Source organism: Haliaeetus leucocephalus, unplaced genomic scaffold (genome assembly GCF_000737465.1).
Source record: "Haliaeetus leucocephalus isolate CR32 unplaced genomic scaffold, Haliaeetus_leucocephalus-4.0 Scaffold384, whole genome shotgun sequence".
Classification (NCBI taxonomy): Eukaryota; Metazoa; Chordata; class Aves; order Accipitriformes; family Accipitridae; genus Haliaeetus; species Haliaeetus leucocephalus.
Window position 1 is genome coordinate 7,883,819 of NW_010972820.1, and position 14,727 is coordinate 7,898,545.

Below are 14,727 nucleotides of genomic sequence, written 5' to 3' on the forward strand. Positions count from 1 at the left end.
GGCAATGATGTCCTGGAACAGCTATGCTGCACAGGGGGACCTCTTCAAACAAATACCAAATTAAGACATGATGCTAAGGAGCCATTGCATTTTTTACACATGCATCTGAACAACTCTGGATCAAATCTAATTACAGTTGATTAAAACATATCAACGGAAAAGCACCTCATTAATTTCTTTCCAATCTTGGGATGGCAATGGTCTCATTTGATTAACAACCCCAAAATGAAACAGGGCACTAAAAAAGATGAATGATTGTTTATAGTTATCTGTCCAGAACATAAAGAGAGAGTCCAATCTTTCCCAAATTGAGGCTAAAGTCCAGACTATTCAAATTATTCAGAGCTATCCTGAGGCACTTCCTCTGTCACATTTCATCATTAACACATATTAACTTGTGGAATTCAAAAACAGGCAGCTACTTGGGAGAAAGGAGTACAGACAGCATCACTCCCAGCTTAGGCAGAAAGCCACTGGCAAAACACCACCCTGAGTAAGAAAGCTATATTCCTGCTGTATCCAGGAAAAACAGGCTTCCTGTTTATTTACTGACAACATATGTGATTGCACCAAAGAAAATACTTATCTTGTTAGGAAGAAATTGGTGTGGGTGTGGGGGGAAGGTTATCAAGAGCTGGAATACCAGATAATTACTGTGCTTAACAAAAGCAGCAGTGTATTCCTAATGAGCAAGCTGTGGATAAATCAGGTCCTTTTTTGCTTTGCCTTCATCTCCCAAGGAGCTTCTTTTCACACAAGCGGATTTGCTGTGCCACAGAACTGGCACGCTGTCCCTGCAATATCCTGCAGACCCCAAGCACACAAGAGTAAATACATTACATGCTGCTCAGGGTAAAGCTTTGCAGTGAAATAGGAATTGTACCTTCTTTGAATTTTAGATCTGGAATCCTTGCTCTGTCAGGGAAAGAGGTTCAGAGTCTGAAAAGCAGGTAAGAGTTCTGTTTCTTCTCACTCCAGATCATGGCTCTCCATTAAAGCATAAGAGAACTTCAGACACCATCCTTTGATATGGGATTACAGGGAGACAAGTGGCTGGGGAAAATGCTTTTCCTCTAGTCAAAATGACTTCTCATTTGATGGGTAAAACCCTTAACAATAGCGAATCTCTCCTATGGTTTTTAAAATAGGTATTAAACAGCCTTGACGTAATGCATCCACAGGCTTTTGAATTAATCTTGCTAACAATAATCCATGCATCAAGGTACTGTTAAAGCACCCCTCTCAGATGAGGGTGCAGACTGCCAGTTCATTTCTGTAAATAATCTGGGGAAGCATCCTAAGCTTCCTCCATTCCCCCCCAGATTGTTCTGGATGCATCCAAAGTTCCTGAGATTTACAAACAATTTTTCATCAATACAACTCTTACTTTCACAGGGTTCTCACAAGTGCCTATTATATCTTAACAAATATACGTGAATATCCAGCCAAAACTACATCTTACACACTCTTCAAGTTCTCAAGAAATAAAACAACTTCTGGTACAAAAGGAAACCTGAGTGCCATCTCTTTCTCTTATTCAGAAAGAGCTAGTCAGGTCCTCCAGTGATACTAGTAGGTATTTTAATCCAACATTGTCTAAAGCTTTTACACAAATGAAAACAAAACCAAAACCCTAGCACAGCTAGGCTATTAATAACTAAATTGGGAAAAAGTTCATTTGTACACTAATCTGCTTATTACTTTTGGATGAAAATAAAGTAATTAGCAAGTATTTCAGAATCTTACTTCCTTAAATGTAGCTGTCCATTTGGCTACATACCTTAACTAGAGAATGACTAAAGGATCACTGACTGATCTGTAAGTTTGAGCTACAGTCAACTTGATGTTGAATCCAAAGAGGTTATGCAACATCTGAACGACAAGCACAAAGCAATTATTAGAAAAGGAGAAAAAAAAAAACTTTGATTTTTTTTTATTTGGTGACTGAAGGTTTTCCTCCTTTGTATTCCAGGTGACAATACAGGTATCAGTACAGAATACTTAAGTAAACAGTTGACTCCTCTTTGTCAGAACTTACATATGCCTCTTCAATATCCAGGTCTTTAGAGATAGCGATTTTAGGATGAGTAAGCCAGAGGTGTCTGCTTTTTCTGGGTGGGTAACCCAGACCACACAGTTCTTGGGCATCACAGAACAGCTGAACATTTGAGGTTGGAAGAGACCTCTGGAGATCATCTAATCCAACCCTGCTGCTCAGAGGTGGGTCAACAAAGCAGGTTGCTCAGGGCTCTGGCTGTAAGCCTTTGAATATCTTCAAGCACAGAGACCCCACAGTCTCTCCGAGCAACCTGTTCTAGTGTTTGATCACTCTCATAGGGCAAAAAAAATTTTCTCATGTCTGTCTCAACATCTGTTCATTCACCCATCACACAATGGGTGAGGAATGCAGGGCACACAAACACAGAAGGAAGCTGATCACAGGTTGGATTTGCTGTTTCCATAGATTGCATACAACCTGTGGCCTACAACTCAGCCATGTCTGACTTAAGTTTGGTTTTGATGTTCAGCCATACTCATACGTTACTTACCCACACACACACTGCCTTTCTGCACTTCTCTCCTGCCCCTTCATCATAAGAATGCAAAGCCTCTGGCTTCTCATACAAATATTGTCTTCAAAAACTAAGGCCTTTATAAAATGCAGCAACTGCGTATTGTTTTACTTCTCTCTGATCACCACCTCGGCAGTACTAGTGATGACTAGCAAAGCAGACACGCTTCTATCAGCACATGAGGAACACAAAGGATGCTGACAACATGGGCACTGCCAGGCAGCTCAGGAACACAAGCACTTCTGTTGCCAGAAGAATTTGTGACACACATGCTGGCATGACTTCACAAAACATGTTAAAAACAATACCACAGAAAGAACGAACCACTTCTGTGGGCAATGAGAAGGGCACCAGATAACTGGGCTACAAGACATCAAAAGCAAGATCTGGGATTCAAGTCATTTTGCAGTGAACACCATAAAGCAATACAAATACAACAGCACTGCATGAGTTTTGTTTCATTTTTAGTAACCCGTGTAGGGTAACCTAACCTAGCAGTTACTTCAGAAATTACTTCTGCCCTATTCCTTTCTGACAATGAAGCAGAAGTGGTCTTCACTGTTCTACTATTGAAAGTGCTTCAGAAGTCTTATATATTTGTTTCTGAAAAACAGAAGGATCCATTTTATCCTTAGGAATGCTTGACAAATGATCTCTACCTAGACCTTAACTTTTTTGTTTCAGGTTCTAGAAGCTCCAACAAGTGTTCCAAAAGAAAACCTAAGGGAGATTCTTTTTCATTTTTTATATCCTCCTGATGAAAAAGACAAGATTACACATTTATTGGACACAGGTAACTCTGGAAGAGAGGGAAGGGAAAGAGGTACACCTGGAATTATGTAGAAGAAAAAAGTTCTAATCAACAGAATCTTGTTTCAGCTGCAACAAACACAGGTCAGTTTTAGGAAAACACACCACAATATAAGACTATTGGCATCAGTACTCGTATCTAAAGATTATAAAAGTTTAAAAAGATCATACACTAAATTTTTAGGACAACCAAAAACTAACAAAAAAACCCTCTAATTTCCAGAATAAATGGAAGCCAGTGGTTTTCCATCATTCTACCTCAAACAGTAGGAAAGAACAGAGCTACATCCTAGCCTCCCGCGTCCTTTCTGCCTTCAAACTACTAAGAAAAGCAAAGGCAGCAACTCTAAAATACAGCTCCAGTGGCCTCCGTCAGAAAAAGAAATATGAGGAGGTGCATATGAAACATTCTGCCCACCAGATGCAGACAATTCACCCAAAGGAGAATGCTGCTTGGTTTCAAAAGAAAAGGACTTCTTTCAGCAATGAACACAGAGTTCTGCATCCTAGGAAATGCCAAGATCACTTTAAAGACAGACTTTCACAAACTTATTTGCAGCATGTTATCCTCTCTCTACCCCTGCCTTCGAAACCTGAATGCATCAAGAGATGCAAGTAATACATATAGAATGCAAGTCTTGAGTAAAGGTTATGACCCAAGCATACCGTGGCTCTAAGCATTAAACCTGTTCTGTTAAAACTGAGGGTAACAGGCTCAGCTGAAACACTGCTCTTGAGAGTTTCTGATTTTGCTCTTTTTTATTCAGTTCTACAGTTTTAATCCTCTAAACTGTGCACTAAATAGGTTCCTGTTGCCTTTCAACAGCTATGTATATGTATACATATATGCAAAGTATACACATACATATGCAAAAGGTGAAGTCTTGGACTTTTTCGTACTTCAACAATCACAGAAATTAAACAATTGCATGGACAATTTATTTACTGAGGACTTGAACTGGGGCGCTCTGAAAATTTACTTTTTTAATCACAGAATCATTTCTCAGATAACAGGTGATAAATACAAGTATGAAAATGCTACTCTACTGCCTTACTAGGCCATTTTTGCTTAACTCTATTGACATTTTCCTTGGTAATTATTGTAAAATAGACTCCACATGGATATAGTATGGTATCCAGGAATAATTTAAATATCACAGGATTAGGAAAAAACCCTACATTTACTTTCAAAAGAAACCACTGACAAACACTGATAACAGTATTTTAAAGCAGTAACCCATCTTCCCTAGCAACTAAGAGGCAGGATTCAAACTCATAGTAACTCACAAAGTCAGCAGCTCCTCTGAAGTACTAAATAATTTCAAACCTTATTGTAATAGGATTGACTTCTAGTGTGAAACCCCAAATTATGAGGCATGAAGCAAATTAAATTGATTTAAAAGCATTCTAAAATACAGTTGCTTAAATCCAAAAGCCTTCAAATGACCACTAGTGTTTCAGTTAAGATTACCCTTTTTTTTTTTTTTTAAACTGGAAAGCACATTTCAGGACTTTGAACTGACCATATCAGTGAAGAATTAAATTATCTGAATAGATGCTTTCTAATTTTAATGTCTATTATTATAAGAATTGTCCTCATTACCCCAAGTTTATCTATAAAGAGGTCATGTCTAAGTTAGCCTCTTCACTAAAATGTTTATAGCTGAATAATCTGACCCTAGTTATTTTCAAAGAGATTTTTTTCTGTCTAGTAAATATTCATAGAAATAATCAAAAAATGTCATGTGTTTTGAGTAACATATTGTTGTTAACTGTTAAAACTGCAAGCAGTTCATAAACTGCAGGAAGTCCTGTGAAAGACCTTAATAAGGTTTCTGCTTTTCTAGAGCATGTTTTGCAGCAACTAGATAAAGCGTAAAAGGGACAAGAAGTAACCCAACTTTTCATTGACACACTGTTCCACACATTTGCTGACCAAAGGATAACATTTGTTACTGAAGAGTTTAATAAATAGCAACATAAGATGATTCAACATCTTGAAAGTTAACTTCTTTTCAGAGTTTACTTACTTGGACTTTCCGTTTAGTCAGCCTTGCTGGTCTCAGGGCACAGTTCCACATTACATTGCTTCTAATCAAGCCATTTCCAAACCTTCTCCTTCCTATTAGTATACAGTCTCATTTGTGCTGACAAAACTGTCAGTGGGACTAACTATAGTAACTTTTAAGCTACATCACCTAATTATCAGATTTACAGTAGAGCTAGACCTACAGGTGCATCAGCAAAACTTTAATGGAATCTGAGAGGAATCAGAAAACTGGCCATTTTAATATGGAACGACAGCCACATGAGTCAAGGTTAACAATCTTAGATTAAATCAACAATGCTGGGCTCCAAGACTTACACATCCTTAATTATTAGCTTTATTTTATCAATTTGGTGGGGTGAGGAAACCAGAACACATTCAATCCAAAACAAATGTAGACAAAAGTCACTTAGCATACCACCAATCACTAAAAATGCCTGTATTCAGCATTGTTCTGATGCACACCTTGAAGAAACTATAATACAGGACACAGAATTAGCAGACACAGGGATAAGTACCATACATCCCTTTATCATCAGTGGGGCTTTTATAAAGGGAAGGTGAGCTTTACAAACTTGCGTCCTCTGAAGGAAGTAAACATATGGAAGAGGAGATCCTACTGATACAGTCTGTGGTTTCCCAAAGGCTTTTGAAAGGTTCCTATTAGAAGTCTTTCAGGACAACCATCTATTGCAAAAATATGTGACTAGAAGATGGAGTGAATAGCCAATTCTCACAGCAGAAGAAAACCGCCAGCAGTTCTACAGGAGTCTATGTTGAAACTATGATACTCGCATTTCACTAATAAGTAACCTGGGTAAAGGGTTGAGCAGTAAAATAGAGCTTCTGGATGATATTAACTTATTTGGGTAACAAGGGCAAGGGTATCCTGAAAAATTGTAAAGATCAAGCAAGTGGCCTACAGCATGGCACATGGAATTCACAGCATGAAAATGTGAAGAGCAATGGGGACTATCCTAATTTTATATATGTAAGGGCTGACCATTACCTCTCAGGAATGTAATCTTGATGTTGTGAGAAACTGTTCTATGAAAACCTCAGCTGAGTGCTTAGTAGTTATATAAAGCAAAGCAAATGTTTAGAGCGTTCCTGTGAGGGAAGGAAGAGAACATTATTCTACCACATAAGCTTAAGGTATGTACAACCTTGAGTATGATGCACAGTCCTAGTCCCCACCTCTCAAAGAAGGGCAACTAGAAAACATTCAATTAAGATGAACAAGGGCCATCGAACATATGAGAAGATTTATGTTCAAAATATAAGCTACAAATCTTTCAGCTGGGAGAGAGAAAAGTGTAAGGAGAGGTAACGGAAGGCTGTAAAAAAACATAAGCAACAGCCAGGATTGAATATTTGCTGCCCCTTCCAGTAGAGCAAATAAGGATTGTCAAATAAAATCAGAAGCAGATGCAAAACAAAGGTGATTATTTGCAGTGTGGGCAGCAGAGCTGGTGAACTCCTTGCCACAGGATGGTACAGACGCTACGCTAAAGTCACTGAACTGAAAACCATTGGAAACTGGGAGAATATGCAAAGGAAGCACCATTTATGCTTGCCATGTTATACCCTCATTGAGGCATACGCTTTTGTAATATCATGTAAAGAAGACATCTGACCTGACACAGTATACTCACTCTCTCATTTCTCAAAAAAAAAATTGCTATTTGAAACTTTATTGGTAAGCCTTTGCAGAAGTCACAATGCTAGCAAATATCCTAGTTTCAAATAGCTCAACCAGCCAACCAAGGTAAAGGCATCTTTTGAATCTAAAATGCATCACCTCCAGCAGATATATATTTAGAACGTTTGCAAGTAATTTTCTGTACAAGGGAAATATTAAGTGAAAATCTCACAACACCTCTTCCATCTTCTCAGCTGTACCCTTATTTAAAAACCGGTGCAGGGACGAATCTTTTTGCTCAGTAAAGAAATGAAGTACCTAATTGGGTTTCGCCCTACTCTTGATACGGTCCAACCAGCATGACCTCTCTCACCATGAAATGCAGGCACATCTGTGTCAAGTCTTGGCTAACAACTGAGGGAAAGGACTACAAATCCCTCAGTGGGAGAAGGAAGCACCTCAGGGTAAAAGGACACAGCAGCAGCCCCAGTCTAGACTTGTTCAAATTGCTGCAGATCTGCACCCTTCTTCACAGGCATGAATTTGAAGAACAAAACCAAAAAAAGTCACGCCCCAAAAAACCCACCCCCAAATCCTCACTTTGGAATCACTGTTGATCCCATTCCTCATCATTTACCCTGTTCCTCTCAAATTCCTGCTCCTCCCGCAAGAATGGTTTAGCTGCCTATGAAACCATAACTGAACCATCACACTACCCTTGAATGTATCAGGTTAAACAGTGCTAACTTGAAGTGTCGTCTATATCAGTAGTCAAGATATTCTTGCAGCAAGTAGAAAATGAACAACAAGGTATATAATAAAACTTTTACAACGTTGTTTTCATAAGCTTCCATAACAAAAGTTGAATTTAAAAAAAAAAATAGAAACAGCTTTATTTTCATGTACATGTAATGAGAGATAAAGTTCTTTAATAGCTTGATCTTGATCTTGCAACAAAAAGCTTTTCAGAATTAAGTGTTCTGGACAGTCTTGAAACTACTCAACTAATCTCTAATACAGGATTATTAATTTTATTTTACTGCTAGGAGGCTACAATGCTTATAATAAGATTACAATACTTCCAAAAAATTCCATGAAAAGACATGCCTTTTTTCCAAATAACAGAGCAGTTTAGATAACTCTGTCCAAATGCTTTGTTTTGAAAAGTATTTTTAGAGATAATTGCTAGGCATTACTAATGACATCTCATGATGTTTGCCCTTTCTTCAAATGTTTCTGCAAAAACCCCTACTGCTTCCAAACAGCAATACAGTAAAAAATTAAAATAGTATGAAGTATCACCATTATATTCTATTCTCCCTTTTAATAGTCACCTAACAAGCTGTATTTTTCTGAACTTGAAATTATTTAAGTTAACCATAGTACACTCAATCTCTCAATACCTCAAAAAATTTCAATTTATATGTAATAACAGTTCTTAAACACATAACTGAGTTTCACTGACTCTCCTCCCACTTCCTGACACAATGCTCAAAGGTTGTATTAACAGGAGAGGATAAGCACACATACATATGGGCATAAAATGCTTATATTCACGATACCAAGTTTTCACACCCATGCTCATCCACCACATTAGCGTTAGCAATGAGTATGGCATCCTGTGTTTTCATCCTGTCCTTTACCAGCATCCTGTACCTCTATCCTGTACTACGAAATACCAAAATGCTGTGAAATACTTTTGAGGTAAGTTTAGTAAGATTTCAATGAGCTGTAAGCAAGGACAGGGGTCACAGTTAACCCACTCCAACCAATCTTGTCTCACCAGAGGATTACAAGCAGCACAGAAGAATTCTACCCCAGAGTGGGAGCAACAGTATTAGGTGCACTTCCTCTCCCGCAGCTGCTGTAAGGTGCAAGTGCTCATTACTCCATTACAGATAAAACAGAAATGCTGCCTGCATTCTCTACATTGGCTTGAGTCATATCCAAATTGCAGACTCACTGTTTGTCCTTAAAGAGCCAAATAAACTTTATAGCCTCAGTTCCTCTACTTCCATCTTAAAGCAGGGGATTAATGTGGATCTCTGAAGACAGCCTCAAGATCTACAGATGAAAAATGCACCAAAAAATTACAAAGAAACCTTCCTATTTACACTACTACATAGAGATATCCAGTATAATGAGCAGATATACAGAGAAGTATGGCTTCTAATACAGTAAACCTTTACAGAAGGACTTTTTCAGGATTTCTATTGAGGTTTTGAACATGGGTGCCAAGTATTACCCATCTACAGTAGTATACAAAAAACCCTACTGCTTCAAAATAGCAATATAGTAAAAAATTAACAAAATAGTATTAAGTATCACCATTATATTATATTCTCCCTTTTAATAGTCACCTAGTAAGCTATATTTTTTAAGTATTTCTGTACTTTGCCCAGCCTCAACACAAAAGGTTTGGAATAGAACAGGAGATCTCAAACTACCTATGCTACTTCCTAGAGGCACAGCATCTTCAAAGATTAGCAGGGAATAGCATCCTTTAACCAGATTTGTTTAAGTTTTTCTTTTTGCCTAGTGTTCTTCAAGAAAACTTTAGCTACATCTCAGAAACAGAAACATTTGAGAGGGGAGGGTGCAGGGGAAAAAGGTTGGTGAGCAACAGGACAACATATAGCTGGGGGGGATGGAGACCAACAAAAAAAAAAAAACCACCACCACACTTCATATGGATTTCTATCACAATGAAAGTAAACTGAACAGCTTTTATCCATTTCATATCAGTATTTTTTCCTAGACACAAAAATGCAGCAGCTCATTTTTTTCCATTCCTACAGTAGGTTTTTCTGTTCTTACACTTCAAGAAGGAAGATCCATGTTCCAAGCAGAATAGCTCCTACAGCTTCTTTTCTCTCAGAGATGAGACTACAAGAGAAAGCGTTCATTAAGGTTATCCTTGCATTCACAGCTATTATTCTTTGGGGGTTTTGAACTGTTTTCAACGTCTTGTTCTGTTCGAGTTACTGTAAAAGATTCAGGATAGAGACTTTTATTCTTTCCAGCAGCTTTGTAACACATTATGAATACCCAGTGCCCTAAAACAGGATAATTTATTTAATGTAGACCTAAATCAACTCAAAAATTGGATGAAATGACAAGCTTTCACAGATACATGTACTTAACTATGAAGCACATCACAATCTACGAGCACCTGTTTCAGCACAGCTTTATAATTCTGTGTCTCAATTCAGCAGCACAGGTATAAGTCAAAAAGTACACAAAGTTCAGCACACACATCAGCATTGTACAATAACTGGTGCATTATCCAACTAAATTCATTCACCTCTTGCTCTCCATTTCCTTTCTAGATGCTGGTTTAATCCACACAAGCCTACAGTGAAACTGGTTCAAAGCAGGTCCAACAACATAAAGATATTTGATGGGCATTTATCCATCCCTAACTGCTGAGAAAAAACATCTTTTTTTTTTTAACTCTTACTATTAACTTTTTGAAAAACAACTCAAAAATTCTCATTTCAGAAAATACTTTTTAGTTAAGAAATTAATCTGCACCAGAGTTACTTTTTAACAACTGTATTTTTTCTTTCAAATCAAGAACAGTCCTTGCAATAGTTTTCCTCACAGTAATTATGTTAAAGTTATACCAATATTTAGCCAAAATGCAAGTAATCCACAAAAAGTATGAACTGGTTGGATTTTTTTTAATAATACAACACATATACACACATCTATGTTTTAAAGATACAAGTCAAGGATAAACAACATGGCAGTTTCACCATCATCACCACCAAAAGAATCAGTCTTCTCCCCCTCCAAGCTCAGTCACATCCTGCACCATCCCTGACATCCACAAAGTGAATCCTACCCAGAAACTAATACACATTCAAAGTAACACACACAAAATGCGCCAAAAATTAGTTTTAGCTCAAATGAATTCCTTCCAGTCCCTCACGCTGCTCAGGTGCTCCCTTTGGCACAAGGGAGGGGAAGAAATACAAGACTTGCTCTGTTAGAACACTGCTACCTTGAAGCAGTTATGAAACTGCAGCCCAAGACATAAAGCTGAACAATTAACCTTTTACAAGAGCCTTATTAGCTTTACAATGAACACCAAGGAGATAAAGTCTTTGGGACAAATCTGTTTTACAAAGTCAATTACCTGCTTGTTTGGTTTATCAAAGCTGAGGTAACGAAATTATAGGATAGTTCACAGGGCGACTTCCACACCACAGCAAAACCCTCTCAAATATAAGTATTGATCCCTACCGCAGGCTGCAGCAACACTTCATATGGACTCTCTCAGAATGCCTGGAGAAAGCAGGTTTAGACACACAGGAAATAAAAGCAGCTCAAATTTTACTCAGGACTTGAGAGAGACAAGTTAAATCATGCTGTTCTTCAAGACAGTAGTATTGAAAAGGCCTTTCAAAAGTTTATTTTAAAAAGAACTAAGAGCAAAATCTTAATGGCTTGCCAAAAAGCTATCCCGCTAAAAATCTGACATTAGGCAACACATTTTGAATATTCTCGAAGTAGTAAAGCAGTACAGATAATTCTTACTTTCCAATCTTCACTATGGCAAAACCAAACACTATTTTTTATTATTATTGTTTTTATTTACTCTATGGGCATTTACTACAAAACCACAGCACAGAACAAATCCTAAAATGTTACGGACCATCAGCGATTCCCAGATTTTTGGTGCTAAACCTCACTTGAAGAGAGCCATTAACGTTTTGCACTCTCGATCCTCTCCTTCCGCTGGCGCTCCCTACTGTATCAAGTACCAGCAATCTATGGCATTGTATTTGTAGAATGAAGCAGGAGGCACTGAAGGCTCAACCTCCACGCTATAAGCACTTGACTCTTGCTTCAGACTAGCCCTAGTCCACTCTCACAAAACAACGTGTGGCTGAAGCACATCTTCCAACCTAGTTTTCAGCAGAAAAGGAATCTGCTCTGTGTCTTTCGGGTACTCTGGTTCACATTGCGAATGGGTCTTGAAGTGAGGAGGACAGGCATGTGATTTGCTTCAAAAGTTCACTCCGATCCAGCCTTCTCACTCCTGGCAGGCTGAAACAGCTAGCCAGTCCACCTGGACCTCACCAACTCTGCCCAGGGCCACAAAGGCATCTCTGCGCTGGACTTTCTAGCACAGGTACGACAAAGCACAATTTCAGAACAAAAATGTTAGCTGGTCCTACATGGAGAGAGCAAAGGTCTTGGCCGAGCTTATTCAGTTTGGCACCATCCTGTTCCTCACTGGTTGGAAAACCTGCTCTTAATTAGTATCAAAATAAACATCTCTTATCAAAGTCTAGATATTCCTGCTCATTACAGGATCAGAAGCTAACAGTGCTGGAAAATTTCTCTTCTGAAGACATAGGTCTTCTCTTAGCTTCTGAAATTATACATGTGTTTTGGGTTGTTCTGTTGTTTTTGGTGAACTATTCTAAAAGCAAGAAGTCATAGCTAAACAATTGATACTTTGCATCATCACGAGGTTTTAATTAATTCCTGAAATCCGGTTCAAATGCTGGAACAGGTATGGCTGAACACATAGGAAGCTGCATGAAGAGTATTCAGAGAATTCTGCTGGCAACGAGTGGCAAAAGAGCCATACACTTAAACTAGAACAAGACAATGAAGCACGGGAGCACTCCAGTAGTCCTGAATGTGATCTGCACAACACCTCAACTCTTTGTTCAAAAAGAGCCTGCAGAATAGAACACAACCAGAAGACTGTAGGCACACTATTGAACCATATGCTAAAAACTGGTCTATACTCACATTTTAAAATCCATTAAGACAATTATGAGGCTGAAATCATTCTTTCATTTCCATTCATTGCCATGACTGGTGCTTTTCACTTAGTTGAGTCATTTTTGTACCAACAGCATAATAAAATCTACTTTGTGTTTTGGAAAGTATGGTTTGATACAGCTTTGTAAGAATCCAGCACTAATTGCAGAACGATATGCAGCAGGCCCTCCACACACTTGACAATGCTGACTAGAAGGAAAGAAATGAGCAACATTTAATGGCAGGCCTATTTGGAAACTGGGTACAACCCATATAGCATATTCCAACGTTAGGTTTTCATTTTCTGCCATTCTGTAAGGATACCTGAATATCAAATATAAGGTTAGTAAAGCATTTCCAAGTTTGACAGCATTTCTATGGCTTTTCCTGCTTCTGTTAGCCCCTTGAAACTGAAGTTAATGGCACCAAGTGTCACTGCTGGCCATACCATTTGCACAGCATCTCAACTAAGTCACATCATTTTTCCCAAGAAGCAGCTGCTAAGAACTACGGAGGAATTAAAACATTATTCAAGAGAAGGAGCTATTTTCTCCCCCCCCCCACCTCCCACCCTTCACCAGAACAAAAATAAAACAAAAATCTTGAGTTTTGGAGAAGGGTTACAGAAGTAAAGTCATCTCCTCTCTTTGATCCCCCGCTCCTTAAAAACAACCCAAAGATTACAAAATGTCCTCAACAACAGTAACGCCTTCCTCTTGCAACAGTCAGGACTCAGAAAGACAAGGCAGAGAAACCTTTCTTTGCAACAGAAAGAACTAACTCCTCAGCCGTACAACAGGTAGTATCTGGAGGGCAGAGATCAATCCTCCAAAGAGGTTCCCTAGCCAGTGCCCTGTCAGAAGCCACAGGCATGTCTGTCAGCAACCAAGATTGTAAACAGCTATGTTTTAGCATCAAACCAGCATTTTTCATCATTCAGTATTTCTTTTACATATAAAACTAAGTTAAACAGAACCACACAAGCCATTTAAAATGGCATACAAAGACACAAAATAACCACCACACACTGAATGTAAAAAGATGCAGTGAATGAAAGGGATTCTTCTCAGATTGCAAAACACAAGTGTTCTTGAAAGGTCAGTAGTTTCAGCGACAGGAATCAGCATCAAGCGTTCCTGTTCTACTGAGCATGTAATATCCTACCTCTAAACACTATCTCTACAGCCTTTTTCATCTCAAAACTGCAGTTTAAAATGTGTTCCTGTGCAGCCTATATATCAACATGCCTTCTCCTTCCAAGAATAGAGGGATGCAGGAAAAACAAATAGGGAAGCGGCTGTGGAAATGAAATTCAGAAGTATTCAGAGAAACTTTCTAACATTGCTTGGGGCCACAAAACATCATCCCGAAGGGCGGAACAGAAATCTAGCACTTTGGACATTTAACCATGACTTGCAATGGGAAAAATTAAAGCCCCGTTTTCACGCTCACTGTGACCTTACAGCACATAAAAGCAGAGCCTTGTAACTTTTCCTCTTTGGCCTCAACTCAACAGTTCATTCTTTTCCCACGATGAAAATTTAGGTCATCCGCCCTGAAACGCCCCGAGAACACACACACACACACAAAAAAAAAAAAAAAGAGTCCAAAACACAAAAACCCCAAACAAAGCGTTAGACCCCAGGGCAGCAATGACTCTGCAGGAGCAGAGGCGCGGAGCAGAGCGCGCTTTCGGGGAGGCGGGCTCGGACCCTCCCGTTTGCCGCCTGCCCCCGGGTACCGCTAAATGGCTGACAGCGACTGAAACGCGAGCCCGCCGCTCTCCCCCCACCCCGCCAGGGCCGGCAGCCCCCGGGGTCGCGTTTCGCCGTGCTCCCCACAGGGCCGGCCGAGGCGCCCCAGGCGGAGCG

The 14,727-nt window shown here is 39.1% G+C and overlaps 1 protein-coding gene across 3 annotated transcripts in view; it reads right to left on the bottom strand.

Annotated features, from left to right (window-relative positions):
- Positions 1 to 14,727, bottom strand: part of SEC63 (SEC63 homolog (S. cerevisiae)) — a 60,501-nt gene that overhangs the window by 45,432 nt on the left and 342 nt on the right. The gene's annotated exons all lie outside the window — the stretch shown is intronic.